Source organism: Macaca nemestrina, chromosome 1 (assembly GCF_043159975.1).
Source record: "Macaca nemestrina isolate mMacNem1 chromosome 1, mMacNem.hap1, whole genome shotgun sequence".
Classification (NCBI taxonomy): domain Eukaryota; kingdom Metazoa; phylum Chordata; class Mammalia; order Primates; family Cercopithecidae; genus Macaca; species Macaca nemestrina.
This window is the reverse complement of record NC_092125.1, coordinates 77,672,970-77,694,324: the sequence shown is the minus strand read 5'-3', so window position 1 is coordinate 77,694,324 and position 21,355 is coordinate 77,672,970. Positions and strand designations below refer to the sequence as shown.

At 36.5% G+C, this 21,355-nt stretch overlaps 2 long non-coding RNA genes across 3 annotated transcripts in view; both read left to right on the top strand.

Annotated features, from left to right (window-relative positions):
* The window catches only part of LOC112428850 (uncharacterized), a 119,041-nt gene that overhangs the window by 55,184 nt on the left and 42,502 nt on the right, over window positions 1-21,355 (top strand). The window lies entirely within an intron of this gene.
* On the top strand, window positions 1,219-4,803 carry LOC139358807 (uncharacterized). Of its 2 annotated transcripts, XR_011614308.1 has the most exons (3): window positions 1,219-1,276; window positions 1,504-1,691; window positions 3,424-4,803. It is a non-coding gene; the product is annotated as an uncharacterized lncRNA (long non-coding RNA). The 2 variants fall into 2 exon arrangements; XR_011614305.1 differs by having other exon boundaries at window positions 1,225-1,691.

Below are 21,355 nucleotides of genomic sequence, written 5' to 3'. Positions count from 1 at the left end.
TATCCAGTGTAATGAATGTAAGATTCATCCATGATGTTGTATCAGTCAGCCATTCTTTTGAGAAAAGGCTTCTTTCTCTGATTTTACTGAGGTGGAAACTGAAACTCTAACAAGAGGTGGGCAGTTTGTCTGACGGTCTCAGCTCACAAGTAGACCCACTAGGACTCCCACATTAATTTTATGCTTCCTAGTTTACTTACCGTGATGCAGCTCTTGGTGCTGAACTGAAAGGAAGGGAGCATTCACTCTCACTTTGCCAAACATTAATCATATGATGGAGGCGTATGGAACACGAGGAAAGAGCGTATTCTGATCATCTGATGCAAGGATCACTCTATGGCTTACAGGATGAGTACCTGATATAGCCAAACTGATCTGAACCCTTTGCCTGGATATTTGAATAAAGAATAGGGTAAAACCTTTTCTGTTGTTAAAAGCTGTTAGCTATGATGCTTTGATGCTTAGGACTGGCCAGAAGGCATGTTTCTTGCCTTATGGAGGAAATTTAAATAAAGAAAGAGGTTGACATACAGAGAAAAGCAACCTAAAGCACAGAAAATCCTCACTGTTTGAAACTCTGGTTGCATTTGTTTTTTGAGGGCTAGCAGCATTCTTGTCCTTCCAGTGAACTGGTTATTTAACCCTTCATTTGATAATGTGAGATGCTTCATTATCTATGAGTAAATTTCCTCTAAGTTAGTTTGAGTTAGTTTTCTATCACTTGCCATCAAAAGACCCCTGAATAACACATTTCACTTAAAAGAATTTAACTGGAATTAGTCATTTGCATAATATTGCCACATCTTGTAAAAGATCCTCAGTTTTCTTAGTAACTCAAGTTAAATATGCTGCATCGGTATTGTGCCAGGAAGAATGAAAGCCGGGTATTTACCCTTTCAAATAATCTTTGTTTCCATTTGGCATATGCAGAGGTTGAAATATTAACAGTGCATCCCAGGAGAAAACCTAGCTCTGTAAGGCCTACGGGTGATAAAACGTATTATATAAATACACTGTGTTCAAGATCAGCAAATTGTATACATTTTGTTCCTGCTGGGAGCTACTCATTTTTATGGAAAATCTCCTGGCCCACTATAATAAATGTGAATAAAACTGCTGGGGAATACTTTAATTCTTCTCATATCAAATGCAGGTAGTGAATAATGTCTTATATATTTTAGATCCCATTTTTGGAAGTGGAAAACTCCAAAAAAACTCCAGGAAAGACTGGAGGTAGTTCACTTCCCTTTAAATACAACAAATGCCACAAGCAAAAGTAAGTCCTTCATGTTTCATGCAAATAAAGTCCCCATTTTTTGAGGATCAGTTCCTACTTATGTTATCAGTGGTCCCAAAAGAACTATAAAAGAAGCAGAAATTGACCCTTGGTTGAGTTTCTCTTTTTCTTCCTTTTGTTATTTCACTCTTGTTGATTTTAGTGTGTCCTTTGTTTTGCTGCTTTTTCTTCTGTCGTTGTTTCCCTGTTTTTTCTCATTTCCCCAGGGATTCTTGAGAGTAGAGTCCAGTCCTCCACCAGTCCTCCACTCCTCTTCATTATGCCCAATTGTGAACAAGAGGGAATGACCTTGTCACCTTTCCACAAGCAGAAGGAGCAGTCAAGGTTTCCAGTTTGGATCTCCATGCTCCAGCATGTCGAGATGCTCAGAGGGTGAATGAATGAGAAACAGAGGGTAAGTGAATTAACGATTTTGATTGTCTTCAAGATGTTAGCTCTTGCACACATGTAGCAATTCTTGATTGCTTAAGAGGTCCCTGGTGTGTTTTTGGCAAGTGAAGACCTTTACATGTGCCTGGCTCTGGGTCAAGTGACATGCAAAGGTCTGGGATTGCTTAAGTACTCATCTGCCTGTGTTTTCTTCCAATTCCTTAGAAAGAAAACTAAAAACAAAGATTAAGAAAGAAAAGGGGTGTTGACCCTGGTGACCAAAATAATTCCTTTTAGATAAATTCCAAGATAAACTTCAAGACTGAAACGATAAGACACTCCTCAATGGAGTACTTGCAGAGAATAAGAACTAACACAGGCTTTCTTTAAAATCAGATTAAAAACCAAAAGTCTGCAACCCTTGGAAATGTGTATGTATGTGTAGGTTTGGTTTCATCTTATGAGCTTAATAGTGATTATTAATGTGACTTTCAAATCTACCCAGGATGAGGTCCTAAGTGAAACATAATTCTGAATAGAGGCTGCTTTTAGTGGATGATATACTAATCCAATTAAGAAGGCACTTATGCATTAAAAGAAATAAACATAACTAGCTGAAAAAATTCAAAAATATAAAAAATTACTGAAAATGTTTTTCATATGTAAATGACCATGCTTCGTATTAGTTACATGTAGCCCAGATAACCAAGATAAGTATCTGAAATTCTAAATGGAGAGAGGAAAGAAAGGAGAACAGAAAGTATCTTGAGGATCCTAGGAAGCCACACCAATCTGCATCTCAGAGGATCCAAGCTTTTCTCTCTTGTCTAACAGGAACCATTCCTGTCTTTCGTTTTCTAAGGGTCTCCAAGAAACAGGTACATACCCCACTAGGAGCTGGAAAGCAGAACATGTATTGTTTTCTCTTGGCTTAGGGCATACTGTTCCCTTTGCTCTATAGAAAAAGTGGTTCCTCTTCTCCCTTGCCATAAGATCATATATGAAATATAGCAACGTGCTGTCAAACTCCAAATAAAAAAGGGGCAAGAACAGTTATGAAACTTGATGATAGTTTGAAGTGGGATAGTGGATGGACAGCCCTCAGAAGCTGCGAAAGAAACCTCTCTGTCCCCTCCCCTGGTTTAGACCTGGCCACCCTGTCATGTGATACATGCTCAGGATCTAGTCTTAGAATGAGATAGGATATTCCCATATAAAGTCAATAATCTGAAAAGTATATGAAGAAGAAGGAGGGGATGAGAAAGGGGATGCTTAGGCCACCTACTGCTTTGTGTAAACTAGCTTAATTGATATTTTTTTCCCACTAACACCATTGATATTGAAGAAATGGGGGTGTCATAGGGGGATTAGTTGCAAGTGTGAGACATAATTTTGATCATGGAGCCCTTCAAGATTGCATGACGTTAAGTGGCTGGTGAAAGGTCCAAATAGGGCTTTGGGCATATGCAGCTCAGGGACAAGAAAAGGCCAAGAAGATATAGAAAACATGGAGGAGGGTGAGAAATAAAAATACAAAGTGAAGTAGAAGAGCAGCTCAACAAGGGAGAGGAATAAGGATCCATTAAAATCTCAAAGTGCTCTCTCTCTCTTATCCCTATTGTAGATACTATAAAGTTGTTATTTGTTTCACATGGATTATTAAAAAAAAAAACTTTCCTATGATACTGAACATTTTAAGGGCTGGACCAGGCCACGTGTTTTATGCTTTCTGTATTCTATCACCTCTCTCAACCCAGTGCCAGGAGGAAGATCTGCACCCCATAAATACTCATTTTTTGAGGGCTTGATTAGAGATGGCTAGAAGACTAAGCTCAAAATGAAAAAGATGGAAGAACCAGTTTCTCCTTTGCTCTATTTTTTTTTCCCCTAAGGGAATTTTTCTTCAATGACAATTTGCTGTTGGAGATGTTAAGAAAAAAAAAAAGAAGGAGAGAAAGACAAAGAGGTAAAACTAATTCTCCTTCTCTAGTTCTCTGAGACTCCAAAATCTGTTGCCAGTGCAGCCAAGAAAATCATCAGCTTCTTAGGTAAAATGATTTCTCAGAGCCACTTTGGCCCTCACACTTGCTTTTGGACTCTACTTGTCTCTTGAACCTTTGCCATTGACAAAATCTTAAGCTCAGGACAGAACAAGGCGCCCATTGGACTAAGAACGAAACTCTGCCAAAAGGGAGACATTAGGCATAGGACACATGGGGCCACTATTTTCTTCACACTTGATGTTTAATAGGCCACGTGATATTGGTCTGAACTGCGATGGAAAAGAAGGTCTAGTTCAACATGATAAGGTTCTGAAAACATTGCTCTGATAAATGGTGAAAATTAAGTTTGACACGCGGAAGAATACTGAAGAATCAGAACTGGACAAATAAAAAACAGTAGAAGCTGCCCCTGCACCTGATAGTTATGTGAGACTTTCTCATCAGCCACCAAGAGGTTTATGGAGCAGCAAACTTTTCCTGGTGGTGGGGGCGGCAGACTGGAGGGCACCGTGTAAAGGTTTATGGGAGTCATAGAGAAAAATGGTGTTGGAATTTTTTCTTTCTCCCTTTCTCCCCTCCATTGCCCCTTTTTGTTTAGCTTAGCTAGTTCTGAAGTCTGCCATAGAAAAGGCCTTGATTATCAAATGTAATATTCACATAAGATTTTGCTGTTCAGCCTCGCATTGGGGAATATACAGGGCTTCAGTGTTCCTTAATAAATTACCTCTTCGTGTAGCAATTAACCCCCTTCTGTGAAGGTTCAGTGTTTCCTTGGTCCCGTGCCAGTGCTAACAGCTATGGCTTAGCATTCTTTTTAATGGGCTGCATTTACTGCTGAGAGTGGGGAAACATAAAATATTAACACTTAAGCATCTTTTACACTTCTTTGAACGTGAGATTACGTTGAAAATATAACTGACTTTTCATTCTTAAACCTGATATTTGCTTAGAATTCCACTGGACCCATGAAAATGTTTCGGTAAGTGGTTTCTGTTGATTTATTAACTCCCATGAAAGCCTCATGGAAATCCCTTGCCACCAAATATTTAATATGTTTTATGCATGCTTACAAAAGTCTTGTTTACCAATTCTGGCTTTCCCACATTTTTAAGATAATAAATGATTTGGAGCGCAGCATGATGTACTCCTGTTTTTCTCCTTCCAAACCGTCTGTTGGGGAAAAGAGGACTCGAACTGATTGATAGGTACAGGTAAAGTTGACTTGGTCTCTCCATTACAAATCTATTTGTTGTTATCTTCACTCAAGTGTGCGTGTGTGTTTTTTTTTTTTTTGTATTACCTTTTCTGTATTACCTTTTGATGTGAAGATTTAATGAGATGAATAATGTGGAAATGTTTGTAATCTGTATATTATTTATTCTTCATTCTTTATATAGTAAATACATATATGTGTGTGCGTGTGTGTGTGTGTGTATATATATATATATGGACATACAATACAGTTGGCTATCCACATCCATGATTTCAACAACTGTAGATTAAAAAAAAATTTGGAAAAGATAATAATACAACAATAAAAAGTAATACAAATAAAAATATAGTTTAACTATTTACATAGAATTAACATTGCATTAGGTATTGTAAGAATTCTAGAGATGATTTAAAGTATATGGCAAGATGTGTGTATGTTACACACAAGTAGTATGCCATTTTATATAAGGGACTTGAACATCTGTGGATTTTGGTATTCATAGGGATCCTGGAACCAATCCCAGGTGGATTCTGAGGGATGACTGTACATATGTGTATATATATACTACATATACAATATACATGGTATATATGTCTACATAAATACTACATATATAAACACTGTATGTGTATATATATAGTATATGGACACAGTATTTATGCACACACATATAATATACACACTACATATACTATACAGAGAACAACAATTAAGTAACATACATATAAATGTCTATGTCTGTGTATGTACACATATGCAAACACACATATCTATTTATTTTAGTGTCTGCTTCGCAAAACTAGAGTAATAGAGGTGAAACTAATTTCAAGAGTTTATATGCATCCGTCTTATTGTTTCAGATGGTTAAAAATCTTAATTCACGGAGATTGATCTATTTTCTTCTTTGTTATATCGAGAGAAAGCTATTACATAGAAATAAACAATAACCACATGATAATTTCTCATAAACTAAATAAATTTAATTTTCTGATATTTGTTTCTTTTCTTTTGCCTTCTTTTTTATCTTTGCATTTCTGCAATAGAACTTACATATTTCATGGTCATTAAATATGTATAGATTGACTGGTGGTGAGCTTTATTCTGGTTCTTCTAAACATTATTTTGTGTACTAATATTGCCTGTGACGTGTCTTCTGATGTTTAGATAATCTGACAGTTTAGACAATTTGCCTTATAAATTAGTTTTATAATTGAACATAAGTTTCTTTCCTTGGAATCATTATTTAATACTGCTGAAAGTGAAAATGAAAACCATGTTGACTCCCTCCGTTTATAAAAATGAGATCCAAGTGTTGCTTAAATTTTAAATATATCTACTTTTTTTCTTGCTTACTATACTAGCACTCTTTTAGAGCTTTCTCCCTAAAGTGGGATCATTTTAGCTCTCTAATACTGGGGCTGGCAAACCTTGGACTATGGCCCAAGTTCACCTCTGCCTGTTTTATACGTAAAATTTTATTGGCGCACAACCACACCCATTCATTTATGCTTTGTCTATGGTTGTGTTCATGCCACAACAGCAGAGTTAAATAATTGTGACAGAGACTCTATCACTCGCGATGCTGAAAATAGTTACTGTCTAGTCTTTAGAGGAAAGGTTTGCCAATATCTGCACAGAGATGGACATTTAGCAGCATTAGTGATGCTGTTATAAAAACAAGCCTTCATATCCTTGTTTAATATATTGTTAGGTATCTTAATAAACTCATCCATTTAGTAATAAGTATATTAATTTAATGTCTATTAATAAATTATTATAATACATTTATCCACTGATAAATGCATCCAATTCAGGGACAGTTTCAATATACATTTGAATGTTTCACATTATACATGTTTACATTTAATTGCTTGTGTCCAAGATAATTATCTTTTCTAGACCTGGAATCTGCCAAAAGTTTTTCAAAATCTGAGTTCTATTGCCTTTTTTTTTTGGGTTACAGAAATATTGTTTTACATGATAATTAAAATTCTGGCTTTGGGTGTCTGATAGGTCATGATGAAAAGCAAGATCTGCCACTGAATGACTGTTAGTACCTGCTAAGCGCCTAGAAAGGAATACATAAGCTTTGGTATGTCACTTGAACTCTCCAAGCCTTATTTTCTTCATTTATGAAATGGAGAGAATGAGAGTATCCATCTCACAGGTTTAATTTGATAATTAATTTAAATAAATGTATATTGTCTGGGCGCGGTGGCTCACGCCTGAAATCCTAGCACTTTGGGAGGCCAAGGTGGGTGAATTACTTGAGGTCAGGAGTTCGAGACCAGCCCAGCCAAAATCGTGAAACACAGAAATTAGCCAGGCATGGTGGCGGGAGCCTGTAAGTCAGCTACTCGGGAGTCTGAAGCAGGAGAACAGCTTGAACCCAGGGGGTAGAGGTTTAAGTGAGCCAAGATAGTGTCACTGCACTCCAGCCTGGGCTACAGAGTGAGACACTGTCTCAAAAATAAATACATAAATAAATAATAAAAATGATATAATGATGTTCACAGATTAAGGCCAGAGCACATGCCATATGCCCCATACATAATTAGTGTGTTTTTCTATGATAAACGAAGTAAATGTACAATAAAAAATAATTACAATAACATTGTAGTTGTCTCTATTCTTCACCTAACGTATTCCATATAGTCCATAGTCTTATTCCAAACTCAGTGGCCTTGGCTGCTTCTTTCACTCATAAAGCTCAGCAGTTCATTCTGAGCCATAATGACATGATGTGAGGCAAAACAGAGTTCCTAGTTTATTTATGTTTCTTAATTACTCTCCCTCATTCAGTCTCGCTGTCTCCAAGCACAATTAAAATGCTATGTGCTTCTCTAACATGCCAAACAATTCTTGGTCCCCAACCACACTGGAATCTCAAACTGATGAAATGATTATGGGAGAGGAAAATCTCAGAGGTGCCCGATGGTGTTATCAAGAATGCTCACATTCATGTGGACACATGGGAATTCGAATGGTGCGATCCACATTCTGACAACGCTGTGTAGCTGAAACACCATCAGGGCAGATTCTTATTCATCTGGCAGTTTTTGGTGTTTATACTATGCTGGCATTTTTATCTTTTACATAGTTGTTGTAGTATCTGAAACTCTATCATTAGAGAGCCATTTCTCTGAGGATAGTCTTCTCTCTACAAAATAAGCAAGTGCTTTTTTTGTAGCAGAACTTTTTCCCAGGTAAAAAATAATTTCTCCTTCCACTAAAGTTGCCGCATTTTACTTTACTTGCTTTTTCTTTCTTTCTTTCTTTCTTTTTTTTTTTTTTTTTGAGACAGAGTCTCGCTCTGTGGCCCAGGCTGGAGTGCAGTGGTGCGATCTCAGCTCACTGCAAGCTCCGCGTCCTGGGTTTACGCCATTCTCCTGCCTCAGCCTCCCGAGTAGGTGGGACTACAGGCGCCCGCCACCGCGCCCGGCTAGTTTTCTGTATTTGTTAGTAGAGACGGGGTTTCACTGTGTTAGCCAGGATGATCTCGATCTTCTGACCTCGTGATCCGCCCGTCTCGGCCTCCCAAAGTGCTGGGATTACAGGCTTGAGCCACCGCGCCTGGCCCTTTACTTGCTTTTTCATAGTATGCATTATATACTACCTTATAGTCATGTGCAGATTAATCTGAATAATTTCCCCATCCAGTCTCCATACTTCTTAAGAGACCTGGGTATCAACTACACATGCCTAACTGTCAGTGTGGTCCAGACACTACCGGCACATAGGCATTTTTCAGCAACTGTTACCAAGATAAAAACTGTTTATTTCCACAAGACCTTATCTCTGAAAAAAAATTTGCTTTAGAAGAATTCTAATACCAGTTAATGAAAGTTATACTATATTGATCAAATAATCCCTTCTGCCATGGATTGAATGTGATATCCCCCTCAAATTCATATGGTGGAACCCTATCCCTCAATGGGATGGTATTTGGAGGTGGGGCCTTTGGGAGGTAATTAAGGTGAGATAAAGTCATGAGGGTGGGGCCTGCATGATGGGACTAATGCTTTTATGAAAAAAGGAAGAGATCTGAGATCTTGCTTTCTCTGTCATGGAAGGACACAGCGAGGAGACATCTGTCTGCAAACCAAAAAACAAACCCTCACCTGGAACCAAATGGCAGGCACTTTGATCTTGGACTTCCCAGTCTCTAAACTGTGAGAAATAATTTTTTATTTGTTTAAGCTGCTCAGTTTATTGTATTTTTGTTACAGCAGCCTAAACAGATGAAGACACCATCTTCTGAATATTTACTTTCCACAAATACTGTTGGGTGGCTAGCCCTGTGCCCATGCCTGGCCCTCTTCTCCTTTGCCCATTTGCACTTTTAGATCTGCCAAATTATTGCTTGCCTTTGCAGCATTCCTTGAAGCTACGTGTAGCCATGTGACACAGATCTGGGCAATAGAATATAAGAGGAATCTGCTGGGACTTCTGAGGAAGCCTTCAATTTCCTCACAAAAGGGATAGATGTCCCTAGCACCAGGCTTCCGCCTTCATTTCTGACTTGAACAGGGACCTGATGCCTGGCCCTCTGTTCCATCTTGTAGGGAGATGGCACTCTTCGGGGTTATGAATGGCGAATGGCTTACAAACTTTGTTCCGTCTGCCTCTTTCTTGACACGTTCCAATCTTGTAATGTAATTTCCATTAACTCATCTATATTAGTGGGTCCTAATAGAAATAGGTTACCTCAGCCTCAAGAGAAATAAAGCTGGCAGGTAAGGTTTGTGGCACTCTGAAAATTACCCTGAGATATATGTGAACTTATATGGGACTTGGAGAATTTGTTTGGGGCCCTGCCTTTTGACATACTTCTGTTAGAATAAAAAATTTAGCATCTAATATCCTAAGGACAAAAAAGTCCATATACTAGGATTTTTTAAATTTCATTTTTTAATTGTGATGTACATATGCATAAAATAAATTTCACCATTTTAACCATAAAAGAAGTGGTGCATGGACAGAGGAACATGGTTCCTTGACAACACTGTTGAGCTCCTTAACTCACTTTAGTAACCAGGTACCCCAAACTTCATGTGAAATCATACAATGAACCTACCCCCACCCCTTTTTTTAACATCGTTTAAGTTGTATTTAACGCTGCTTGAAAACCAAATGTAGTCTTAACTATTGAACAGATGATAACAAATTCAACAGGATTCTACTAAAACACTTAGGAGATGCAACTGGAACTCATACCCTAATCTAACTATTGTGCCTAAAGAGTAAGCAAAATAAATAGCACAGTATTTAAGAATAGGGGTTTAGTTTTGATCACCAGCCCCACCTAACCCACTAATTCATTGATGTAAGCTATTTTCTCTTCCTAAAGTTCAATTTCTGTATTTGTAAAATGGACAGGATTATGTAATAAAAAATATAAGAATTAAATGAGAAAAATGCATAGAAAACATCATTTGGCACATAGTAAGTATGCAATAAAGATTTGCTTTTCAATATTTATGATTTTATAGTATGAAGTCATGCTAACGGACTTAATTTATGAAATCTGTTATGTTTTATTGAGGTTCTACTGTACGAGTTCACAATTCAAACTTTTAGATGCTATACTGTCCTGCCTTGATCTGACACCCATAAATCAACTCAATTTTATTTACTATTTCTTTCAAAAGTGACATGAAATGATACTAGTTCTATGTTTATTATGCTATTATTATTTTATTTCTAGCACAATTCCAGTTTATCACAGTTCAATTAGTTCAAAACCAAAAATTCATTACAGTGAGGTTTATTAGAATTAATTGCCATTACTATTAATGTCAAATGCCAAAGTGAATTTGAATTGCCCCATCCATTCACATGAATGCTGGTTACTTCTCTTGCCCACTCAATGTTCCAAGTTTTTATTTGTTCATTTTAAGATTAAGAAAAAATCCTTAATAGGTTTCTTTTCTTTCTTTCTCTCTCTCTCTCTTTCTTTCTTTCTTTCCTCTCTTTCTTTCTTTCTTTTCTTTCTTTCTTTCTGTTTCTCTTTCTTTCTTCCCCTTCCTTCCTTTCTTCCTTTTTCTTTCTTTCTTTCTTCTTTCTTTCTTTCTTGCTTGCTTGCTTGCTTTCTTCTTTCTTTCTTTCTTTCTTTCTTTCTCTCTTTTTCTTTCTTTCCTTCCTTCCTTTTTCTTTCTTATTTCTCCTTCCTTCCTTCCTTCCTTCCTTCCTTCCTTCCTTCCTTCCCTCCTTCCTTCTCTCTTTCTTTCTTTCTTTCTTTCTTTCTTTCTTTCTTTCTTTCTTTCTTTCTTTCTTTCTTTCTTTCTCTCTCTCTCTCTCTCTCTCTCTCTCTCTCTTCTTTCTTTCTTTCTTTCTTTCTTTCTTTCTTTCTTTCTTTCTTTCTTTCTTTCTTTCTTTCTTTCTTTCTTTCTTTCTTTCTTTCTTTCTTTCTTTCTTTCTTTCTTTCCACTCAGTTTGGAAGCACTCTTATGCCTGGTTAACATACCTAAAACAGGAGACACTAAATGGAAGACAGGTATGATTTATATGAGAAAGAATGAACATAAAAATCACACCCCACTTAGAGGAAGAGACTGGGACCTAGTCAAAATAGTCAGAGATGAAAGCTTAGCAACTTCGCACATTTTAAGCACTGCCTGGAATTCTGACTGATGGGATATTCTGGAAGGAGGCTTAAGCAAATAAGTAGGCTAAGAGGAACACTGAAGTTGTTTTATGCTGTGGCTATTTTAATCTTTGGGCATGAACTAGTAATTATTTTCATAGGAAGTGGGGGCAGAAGTAACCAGGGGATTTCTGAGGCCCATAATGGACTTCTGTGGTGTGAGCTGAGAATCTAATATTATACCACAAGATTACCAAGCTCGCCATCTCTTCTGACCAGAGAAAATTTTAATTCACATTCCAGCCTCAGTGTGTCCTTTTGGCTTGGGTCTGCAGAGGGGGACTTCATCTCACTGCCTGGGCTTTAGAATAAGTAAAATGGTATTAGCTGTTGTCGTAGAGGCAAACCTTAAGAGATTGACTGAATCCAAGGCTTTTAGGGAGGTATGCATAAGATGCTTCTATAGTTTAAAGTCTGTTTCTTTACAGGTACCTGAGATTAATTATCCAAAACAGAGGAATAACTCTCAAGTCTCTGCTACTTAGAAGAAATTTAAAGTATCCAGGGAAATACAAAAAACAGTAAACACCATCCAATTACATTCTTCTTGTGCTGACAATATAGTTTTAAGACTTTTTTTTTCTTTTCTTTTTTTTTTTAGATGGAGACTCTTTCTGTCGTCCAGTTTGGAGTGCAATGGCATGATTTTGGCTCACTGCAACCTCTGCTTCCTGGGTTCAAGTGATTCTCCTGCCTCAGCCTCCTGAGTAGCTGGGATTACAGGCCCACGCCACCACACCTGGCTAAACATTTTTGTATTTTTAGTAGAGATAAGGGTTCATCATGTTGGTCAGGCTGGTCTCGAACTCCTGACCTCGTGATCTACCCACTTGGGCCTCCAAAAGTACTGGGATTACAGGCATGAGCCACTGCGCCTGGGCCATTTCTTAAATTAATAACAAAAGTCAATGTATCTGAGTCTGTTCTCTCTTATATAAGAAATCCTTTGAGGACAGTCTTTTTGAAACTTACTCTACTGTGACTTTGCCTAGCTCCCTGCACCTTATGACCAGGGTGACATTAAACGTGTCTGTAATGGAGAATGAAGAGGAAGAAAATGTTCAAGTTACTAGAATGATCCCTTATTATCCCGTTACATTGTTATTTATTTCAAACACTGTATCTTTTTTTCCTAAACACATATATGACATAAATATTATCTCATTTCTCTTCATCTCCTCCTTACAGGTACAGGATATTAAAAATAATAATGTCATCCTGAGGTTTACTAGTTTCAAAAAGGAGATTCTTTGTGGTTTACATATTTGGTGGGGCATTTGATATAAGAATATCCCCTGAGTTAAGCCCTGTTCCTTGACATCATAGTTTTCCTACATACCACAGCTAGATTCATCTTCCTAAGGCATTATTTTTATTGTGTCAGAAATGAACCTTGGTTTCTGCTGTCCGTGGTGTAGTTTCTTCTGCAATCTGGCTGGCACTAACTTTCAAGCCTCGTTACTCCTTTACTTGAACTTGAGTACTAAGGTTCAGACAAACTTGGTTGCTAATTACTCTTCCAACATATTGTGTAATCTTTCATTTGTGAGTTTTTGGTTGTCCTTCACTTTGGAACCCCCTGTCATCTGCCTCTATGTCAATCTGGTTTATGCATCATGGTTTAAATTAAAAGCCCTTTCCTCCAAGAGCCCTGTTTTGGTCACATCAGATCTGATATTTTTCTTTTCTAAACTCCTAGGGTATTCCACTTGTGCCACTATTGGTTCACTTTTTACTTATTGTCCTTTATTAAGCTATTTGAGAGCCGACCTTCATTAATTCAATGTGCATTTATTAATCACCCTGTCTGTGTCAATGGCTGTCCTAGGAAGAAGAAATATTATAAGTGACCTATACTCATGAAGCTCCAGGATATCTCTCCTATTAAATTGTGAACTCACCAGGGCCATAGACAACATCCATTTTGCTTCTGTATTTCCAAAGGACAGTGCTTTGGACATGGAAAGCAATTAATAAGCTGTTAAGTAAATCAGTGGCTTTTAACCCTATAAGACTCAATGCTGTCTTCCAGCCAATATTTTGCAATGCCCCTTTTGCTATACTGTAAGAGAAGTAACAAATGGTATACTCTTTTTATATATAAAATTTTGAAAATATTAATAAAATATCTACACATAAATTTATTGCCTTCAAAAAGGACAAATAAAAGAAAAACATTTTATCACAAAATAACATGCATTTCATTATGTAAGTGCTTAGACATGACTACTTAGAAAATATAGTGAAGTAGTCAGATTCTTGCCCCAACTTCACAATGAATAAGTTTGGGTTTTTCAACAAGAAAGTAAGAAATCATTCCCTACACGAAAAGCAGGAAAATGAAATAGTAGAGCTATGAGTGACACTAAATAAAAAGCAGTGTTTGAATAGGTTATACTAACCCAGATTCATTTGTGTATAATAAAGGAAGGAGAGAAGTAACTTTAATTGAAGTTGGGATAACCTGCCAAGAAAAATTGCAGACCAACAAAGTGGAGAAAATGAGGAATTAGACCGTCCGACAAATGAGCTGTATCTTACTTGTAAGTGGAGGGTCAACATAATTCATATGGAATGACCTAGGGCAAAGTAATGACAGAGTAGCACAGAAAACATATCTTCTATTTTAAAACCCTGCCACGTGTTGGGGAATACTTTCAGTTTCTGGTATTTATTAAGACTTTGAAGACCAAATATTTTGGCAGGTGGTAGGGAGCAGAGAGTGGATTAGGAAAAAAAAAAAGTAATACGTATAGGAGGCTGTAGAAAACTGTTTTACAATATACTTCTGGGGGCAGTATTAGCAAAAAATTAAAATCCATAGGCAACTCACTTCTGCTTCTGGTTACAACTGAGGACATAGTTCCTGTGGTAAACAATGCATATCTGTACAAACTAGATGAAACAAATGTTTTCAGGTGTTCGACAATAGCCAGCACAAGACTGTGATGCCTGAGAGAAGAAAGACCAGTAAGATGTGGTTTACAATTTGGAGGCATGTCCTGGAACTATGGCACAGAAAGCCGGAAGCTAAATGAAGCACAGCCATCTTGCTGAGCTGAGGAGACAGAGATCAAAGCCTAGAGATATCAGAGAACCAGAGAGAAAGGAGAGATGAAGAGAAAGTTCCAGAAATCTACATCAAATGTCCCTTTGAATCCAGCATGTAACTCCATGAGACTAGAGAAAAACAACTATGGGGGAAAGAACAAGTACCCAAGAACTAGAAACTGAGCAAGGGTGTCCCATCTTTTGGCTTGAGCAGGGGTGTCCAATCTTTTGGCTTCCCTGGGCCACATTGGGAGAAGAAGAATTGTCTTGGGCCACACATAAAATACACTAACACTAATGAAACCGATGAGTTAAAAAAGAAATTGCAAAACAATCTTATAAATGTTTTCAAAAATTTTATGGATTTGCATTGGGCCGCATTTAAAGCCGTTCTGGGCTGCAGGTGGCCCGTGGGCAGCAGGTTGGACAAACTTGTACTCAAGCATGCACAGGGCTGAGAAGTGGGTAGGGTTTGAGTTTAGTCTAGTCACAGTGGAAACATCTCATTAAACTCTTAGAACATTCAGCAGAGACCCTAGCAAAGCCATGTCTTAGGAGTAGTCCCCACATAGTTACTCAAGGCTTGACCTAATAAAGCTTGATAACAAGACTCAAAAGAATCAAGCTAATCCTCAAATAATTTAATTGATACTGGAACAAAAATTCAATGATCTCTAAAGAAAGACAACAAAATTTTAAAAATCAGCGATCTAATCAAATCAATCAAAATGTGCTTGACACACAAACAGAAAAAGATGACCCATAATCTGGAGAAAAAAATAATAGAAACAGACTCCAAAATTGTAGAAATGTTGGAATTAACAAGTATTTAAATAAAAACATACATGTAAAATAGAGATTTAAAAAATGAGAGTTGAAAAAAACATTATCTGAAAGAAAAAAAATTCACTGGATGGGCTTAATAGCAGAAGAGATACTGGGGGGAAAAAGGTCAATGAACATTAATACATAACAATAGGAATTTTCCACACTGAAGCATGGAAAGAAAAAGATGGAAAGAAAAAGCAGATTCTCACTTAGCTTTGTGATCACGTAAGAGGTCTAACAAGTGTGTAAATTGGGGTCCTAGGAAAAGAGAAGAATTCAAAAAATTTGAAAAAGTAATGCTCAAAAGATTTCCTGATGATGAAAACTATAAACACATAGGTCCAAGAAACCTAACATACCCCAAGTAGGACTAACACAAATCCCCATGACATGAGTTTAACTATGTAACAAAAGTGCACATGTATAACTGAACAGAGAATTTTTTTTTAAAAAGAGAGGCACATTATAATAAAATTCCTGAAAATAAGTGAGAGAAAACAATCTCAAAAGGAGCCAGAGGGAAAAAGACACATTATGTGCGAGGAACAGAGATAACAATTAGCACTGACTTTATCAGAAACAAGACAAGCCAGAAGACAAGGAAGGAAAGAAAAACAAACCTCTGTTAATTAAGAATCCTCAATCAGCACAAACATCCTTGAAAATGGAGATGATAAAAGACATTTTCACACAATCGAAAGTTGAGGGAATTGTTCACTAAGTATTACAAGAAATGTTCATGAATATTCTTTAGTCTGAAGGTGAAGGTTACCACTGAGAGACTTGATCAACATGGTAGGACATTGGAATTGGTAAATGTGAGGCAAATATTAAAGACTTCTCGTTTTTCAATTTCTCCAAATGTTTGTAACTATATAAAGCAAACAAGGTAGTGTGGCATTTGTAACATATGTAGAAGTGAAAAATAAATGGCAATAATATCACAAAGAACAAGGGGAAAATGAAAAAATCCTGCTGTAAGTTTCTTGTGTTACTTGTAAGGTGAGTATAATATTATTTGAAGGCAGACTGTGGTAAGTTGAGATGCACATTTAAATCACATATAATGTTTTAAATGAAAACATAAACTATCTCTGATTCTAACTTTCTAAGATAACAACTGGCTCAATAAATACTACATTTAGCAAAGAATGGGCAACCCAAACAAAATAAATATGCGTTTTTTTGGCAGCACAAATTTCCTATCATTAAGCTATGATACATATACACTGTACATATACAGAATAGAAATAATATGAAAGACTTTTAAAAAAACCTTAAAGCAAAAAGTATATTTGTTTCATGCGACTCCATCAATTTGATATTTGTTTTGGAATTTGTTCACACTGTTTATATTTGTTATATGTTTTTAGACTTCTTTACAGTGACCATTGCAATATATTTATAACTGTAGTTTGTAGTAATTTGTAGTAACTGTGATGTAGCACTGAAACTCATTCTCCCTAAATAGTAAGTTCAAAATACTCTAATAAGTAATTCAACTTCTTTCTTTAAATAAGTGGGTTTGCAGGAGAAACATGAATGAATACACATAACAGATAATGCCTTATGGAAAAATAGATAAAAAATAGATGAAGATTATGGAAAAGTCTAAAATTTTAACACTAACAATGAGACACTTGAAAAAGATTCAAGGGAAAGTGACAAAGATCGAACAGAGGCCAAATTTAAAAAATGCAAATGAAGGAGTCCCTGAAGAACGAAATAAAAGCCTAGAAACAGGACAAATCCTAACAGTATAATTTGAGGAATTTTTCCAAAATAGCAACAACAATAATAGAAACTGCATATTGAAAGAATATGTCACATATCTGAGAATATTAAGCCAGACAATCAATACTAGGATGTATTCTAGGGAAATTTTTAGACATAATAAAGGTGTGATACAAAAGTGACTTTTAACTGTAAAGAGGAGAAGCCAACTGTTATGAACAGGCAAGAACTTCGGATATCTCCATCCCATGACCCCTTGAAGGAAAATATTAAAGAATGAGCATGACATAACCAAAATTACTAGTGATAATCATGACAAGTACTGGTGGTGAGCATTAAATATATAGTTATAGAATTAGAACCAAATGAGCGTTAAAAAGAAGGGATTATAATACATAATAGCTATACGCCCTGGCAATGTAGATATCAGTCCTTTAAACAGATTAATAGAAAGATTGAATCAATGTTAAATGATGTTAAAACTATTTTCATTAAACATATTGTTCATTAAACATTATATCAAAATTGAAAAAAAATCAAACAAACAAGAAAAGGAGTGGGGTAACTTTGTAATTAGAATGATTAAATTCTTGGGCCCCTGTCCTTTCTTCCTCCCTCAGGGAACTCTGTAAATGTTGACTGACATGCTCTTTTTCCATTTCAAATGAATAGATCATGCATTAATCACTAATTCATTCAGATAGTTACATTTCATTTTTTGGTAGCATCCATATGAGAGTAATGTATTTCCAAATAGTATTACACTTAACTTCATTCGGCAGCTGGAAAGAAGAATAATGAAAATGTTCAGTGACAAAGATTATTTTAAAGAAATCTAAGTTTCTTGATAATTCCCGTAAATATTTCTTTCACATTGATGTGATTGATTTCATTTCCTTGCATCTCAAAATTACCTCATTTAACTTTACAACTATCTCTAAAAAATAAATACAACATTTTCCAGCATTTTAATTTTGGTATTGTATTTGTCACTAATTTATCAATGATGAAATGAAATAATTCTACAACAGTGTCAAATAGTAAGCATAAAATTGATAAGCAGTTCCCTCTGGAGAACTATCTTATAAGAAAAGCTTACTTATTATGTTGGATAAAATTTTTACTATTTTTGTCAATTCTTAGGTTTCTAAATAATAATTCATAGATGTCTTAATTTTATTAATTTAAGACTAAACAATATATTGATTTCTGAAATGTTTCACTAAGATTCTTACCTACTAGTCATTGATGAAAAATAGAAGGAATTGCTAAAACATGGTGGTATTTTAATTTGTTTACAAAGCCTTAATGGCAAATCACAGCTGGTCCCATTTTCTATGATACAATCAATGACTGGAAAGGAAATTATTTTTCTGTTTAATATTTTTAAAGAATTCTAACTACTGACATACTTTTTTTGTACTTGATCGGTACTTTTGAAAATATTAGTTTATCTACAACTCTTTTTTTTCTTGCAGATCCTTTGTATATGAGCAGTAAGTCTTCATTATCATACAAGATGCTTTCATATACTTGACATAAAAATTTACTTGTTGCACTTCATTACATGGCTAATTTTTCAACACTGCCATCAACTCTTCTTGATACAGTAACACTGCTCAAAAGAAAGGTTAAAAAAATTATTTGCATTTTTTTCATGATCATTTTACAAAATTCTTGCATAGCTAGTAAAGTTAGCTTTTCTCCAATATTATGTAGCTTACCACACTTTAGCAATCATTTGTATTACTAAGATTCGTCGTTTTTCTGATTAAAAGACTATTTGTGAGTATTCCAGGGACAAGATCCCTTGGAAATGTGACATACTTTTGACAACTTTATTACGATGTTTCTTTGTAAAATGTTTCTTTAATCTTCATGACTTTGTTACTTCATTAGAAAAAACACACTGGGAGAGAAGGCATTTCCATAACTTCTCTTTTATGGGCAAATCTGTATAATCCAATTTCAAATTGTCAGCTGAATCTTGTTGCCATTATCTTTTATGTTTGATATTTTGAAACAAGATTTAACGATATATATGTATACATATGTTCAATCATCATGAATGGAACAACTACTAGTATAAACGATAACAAGTATCTCGTATTAGAAACAAAAATCCTGTGACCTGAGTTTCTCTTCGTGGCATAATTTTCCAAAATGTTAAGCAGATCTTTGTAAGGTAACAATGTACAGTCTTCTCTTCATTCATATAGTAGCTGCATTTTTGGAAAATTAATATATATACAAACTATTAAATAGATTACTTAATTTAATTATAAAGAAATTAGGGGGCCTGGAGCGGTGGCTCAAGCCTGTAATCCCAGCACTTTGGGAGGCCGAGACGGGTGGATCACAAGGTCAGGAGATCGAGACCATCCTGGCTAACCCGGTGAAACCCCGTCTCTACTAAAAAATACAAAAAACTAGCCGGGCGAGGTGGCGGGCGCCTGTAATCCCAGCTACTCGGAGGCTGAGGCAGGAGAATGGCGTAAACCCGGGAGGCGGAGCTTGCAGTGAGCTGAGATCTGGCCACTGCACTCCAGCCTGGGCGACAGAGGGAGACTCCGTCTCAAAAAAAAAAAAAAAAAAAAAAAAAAAAAGGGTCAAGCTTCAGGTAATTGTACCAGTTAAAATTAAATATATTTTTTTCTAATCTGAAGGTGTGGAACAATTTTTTGTAGTTTGGTTCTTCCCTGAACATCGTAAGGCATCTAGCATCCCTGGTCTCTTCTCACTAAATGCTAGAAACCTTCCAAACTTTGTCTCAACTGAAAAATTATGACCGATTTCTGAAAGGTTTCCTGGAGATTTTCCATCGAATGATGATGGGTAAAAGAATAATTATGAATTGAATGTGGGCGATCCTTTAGGGTTACATGCTTAGGGTTGCACATTCCAAGCCCTGCCTATAAATGCCGGATGGAGGGAATGAGTGGGAGATGTGATCCAGGCTGTGCTCAGTCCTGCCTGGAAGAAGGGGGTAGGCACCAGCTTTTTCTTCTGTAAAAAAGTATCTTCCTCTTGCCAAGAAGTCATCCAGAGGGGCCACTGTTTTCTTATTTTTATGAAGGCACTGCAAAATCAAATTATGTACAAAATGGCCAAGCAGGTGCATCCACATCTAATTAAATATATATGGATAAGAAGTAAGCAAAAAACCTTCCAACTTTTAAAATGGAAAAACTATTTGTCTACAATATTTTCTTTATTTCAACAGCATTGTAATTGTGGATAAATGCGTATTATAGCTTCCCACTGATCATTTGAGAGACATGGAGGGCAGAGGGTGGATGAAATTACACGCAGCCATCTTTTACATGAACTCAGAGCTTCAACTTTTGCTCATTTGTACCATATATCATAGCTGGCTTTCTAGTGAAAACTTAATGCATCATTGACTAACTGTTAATAGTTTTGTTACAGGTTGGGGGCATGCATAGAGATGAATCCTATCTAAATATGCGAATAGGTCATATTTTCTAATCATTCTTTACTGAAAACACTAGACATGTTTATTTTGTTTTACCATGACATTTATGCTGATCTTAGTCTCTTCTATATAATCCTAATTTGCAGCCAGGGTTGAGGGCCTCCTGGCTGGAGTGGTGGCACTGAAGCTGTAGCCTGGAATAGAGAATGGTGTGTACCTGTTGTTTCTTCTAAATAGCACAGTATAGTGACCTCAGAAAACTGGAAAGAACATGGGTCCAACTCAGGAGTAGCAGCATCACAATAGAAGGACACTTGACTGAGTAGATCTAGGTGATAAAAAATATTTCTAAAGATTGTTTTCTGAGTCACTATTGCCACTGAAAAATAATGGTAACAAGCCCCAGGAAAAGTTTTATTTGGCCAGAGTCCTCATCCAAGCCCAGTTCTGACACTTCTAGACATTCTTGGTAACTTGGCAATGAAATATCTTCTATTATGGAAAGGCAGTGTTCTTGAATACATACTAATTCCTCTTTACGATGTCTGGGGCCAGTTACCACATGTAGTTGCTGCAGCCTATACTGGGCTCCACTTCCTACTGGCTTAGTTCCTCTGCCCCAGCCCTTCCTCTTGCCTGACTCCCACCTGTGGACTGGTAGGTACCTCCTCAAAGAACCTGCTCAATGCCTCTGCTCCAGACCTCTTTGGACACCATGTCTCTGAGTCACACATGTATGTCTCTTAGCCAGAAAATGCACTAGGGCTGAGGGTGGGGG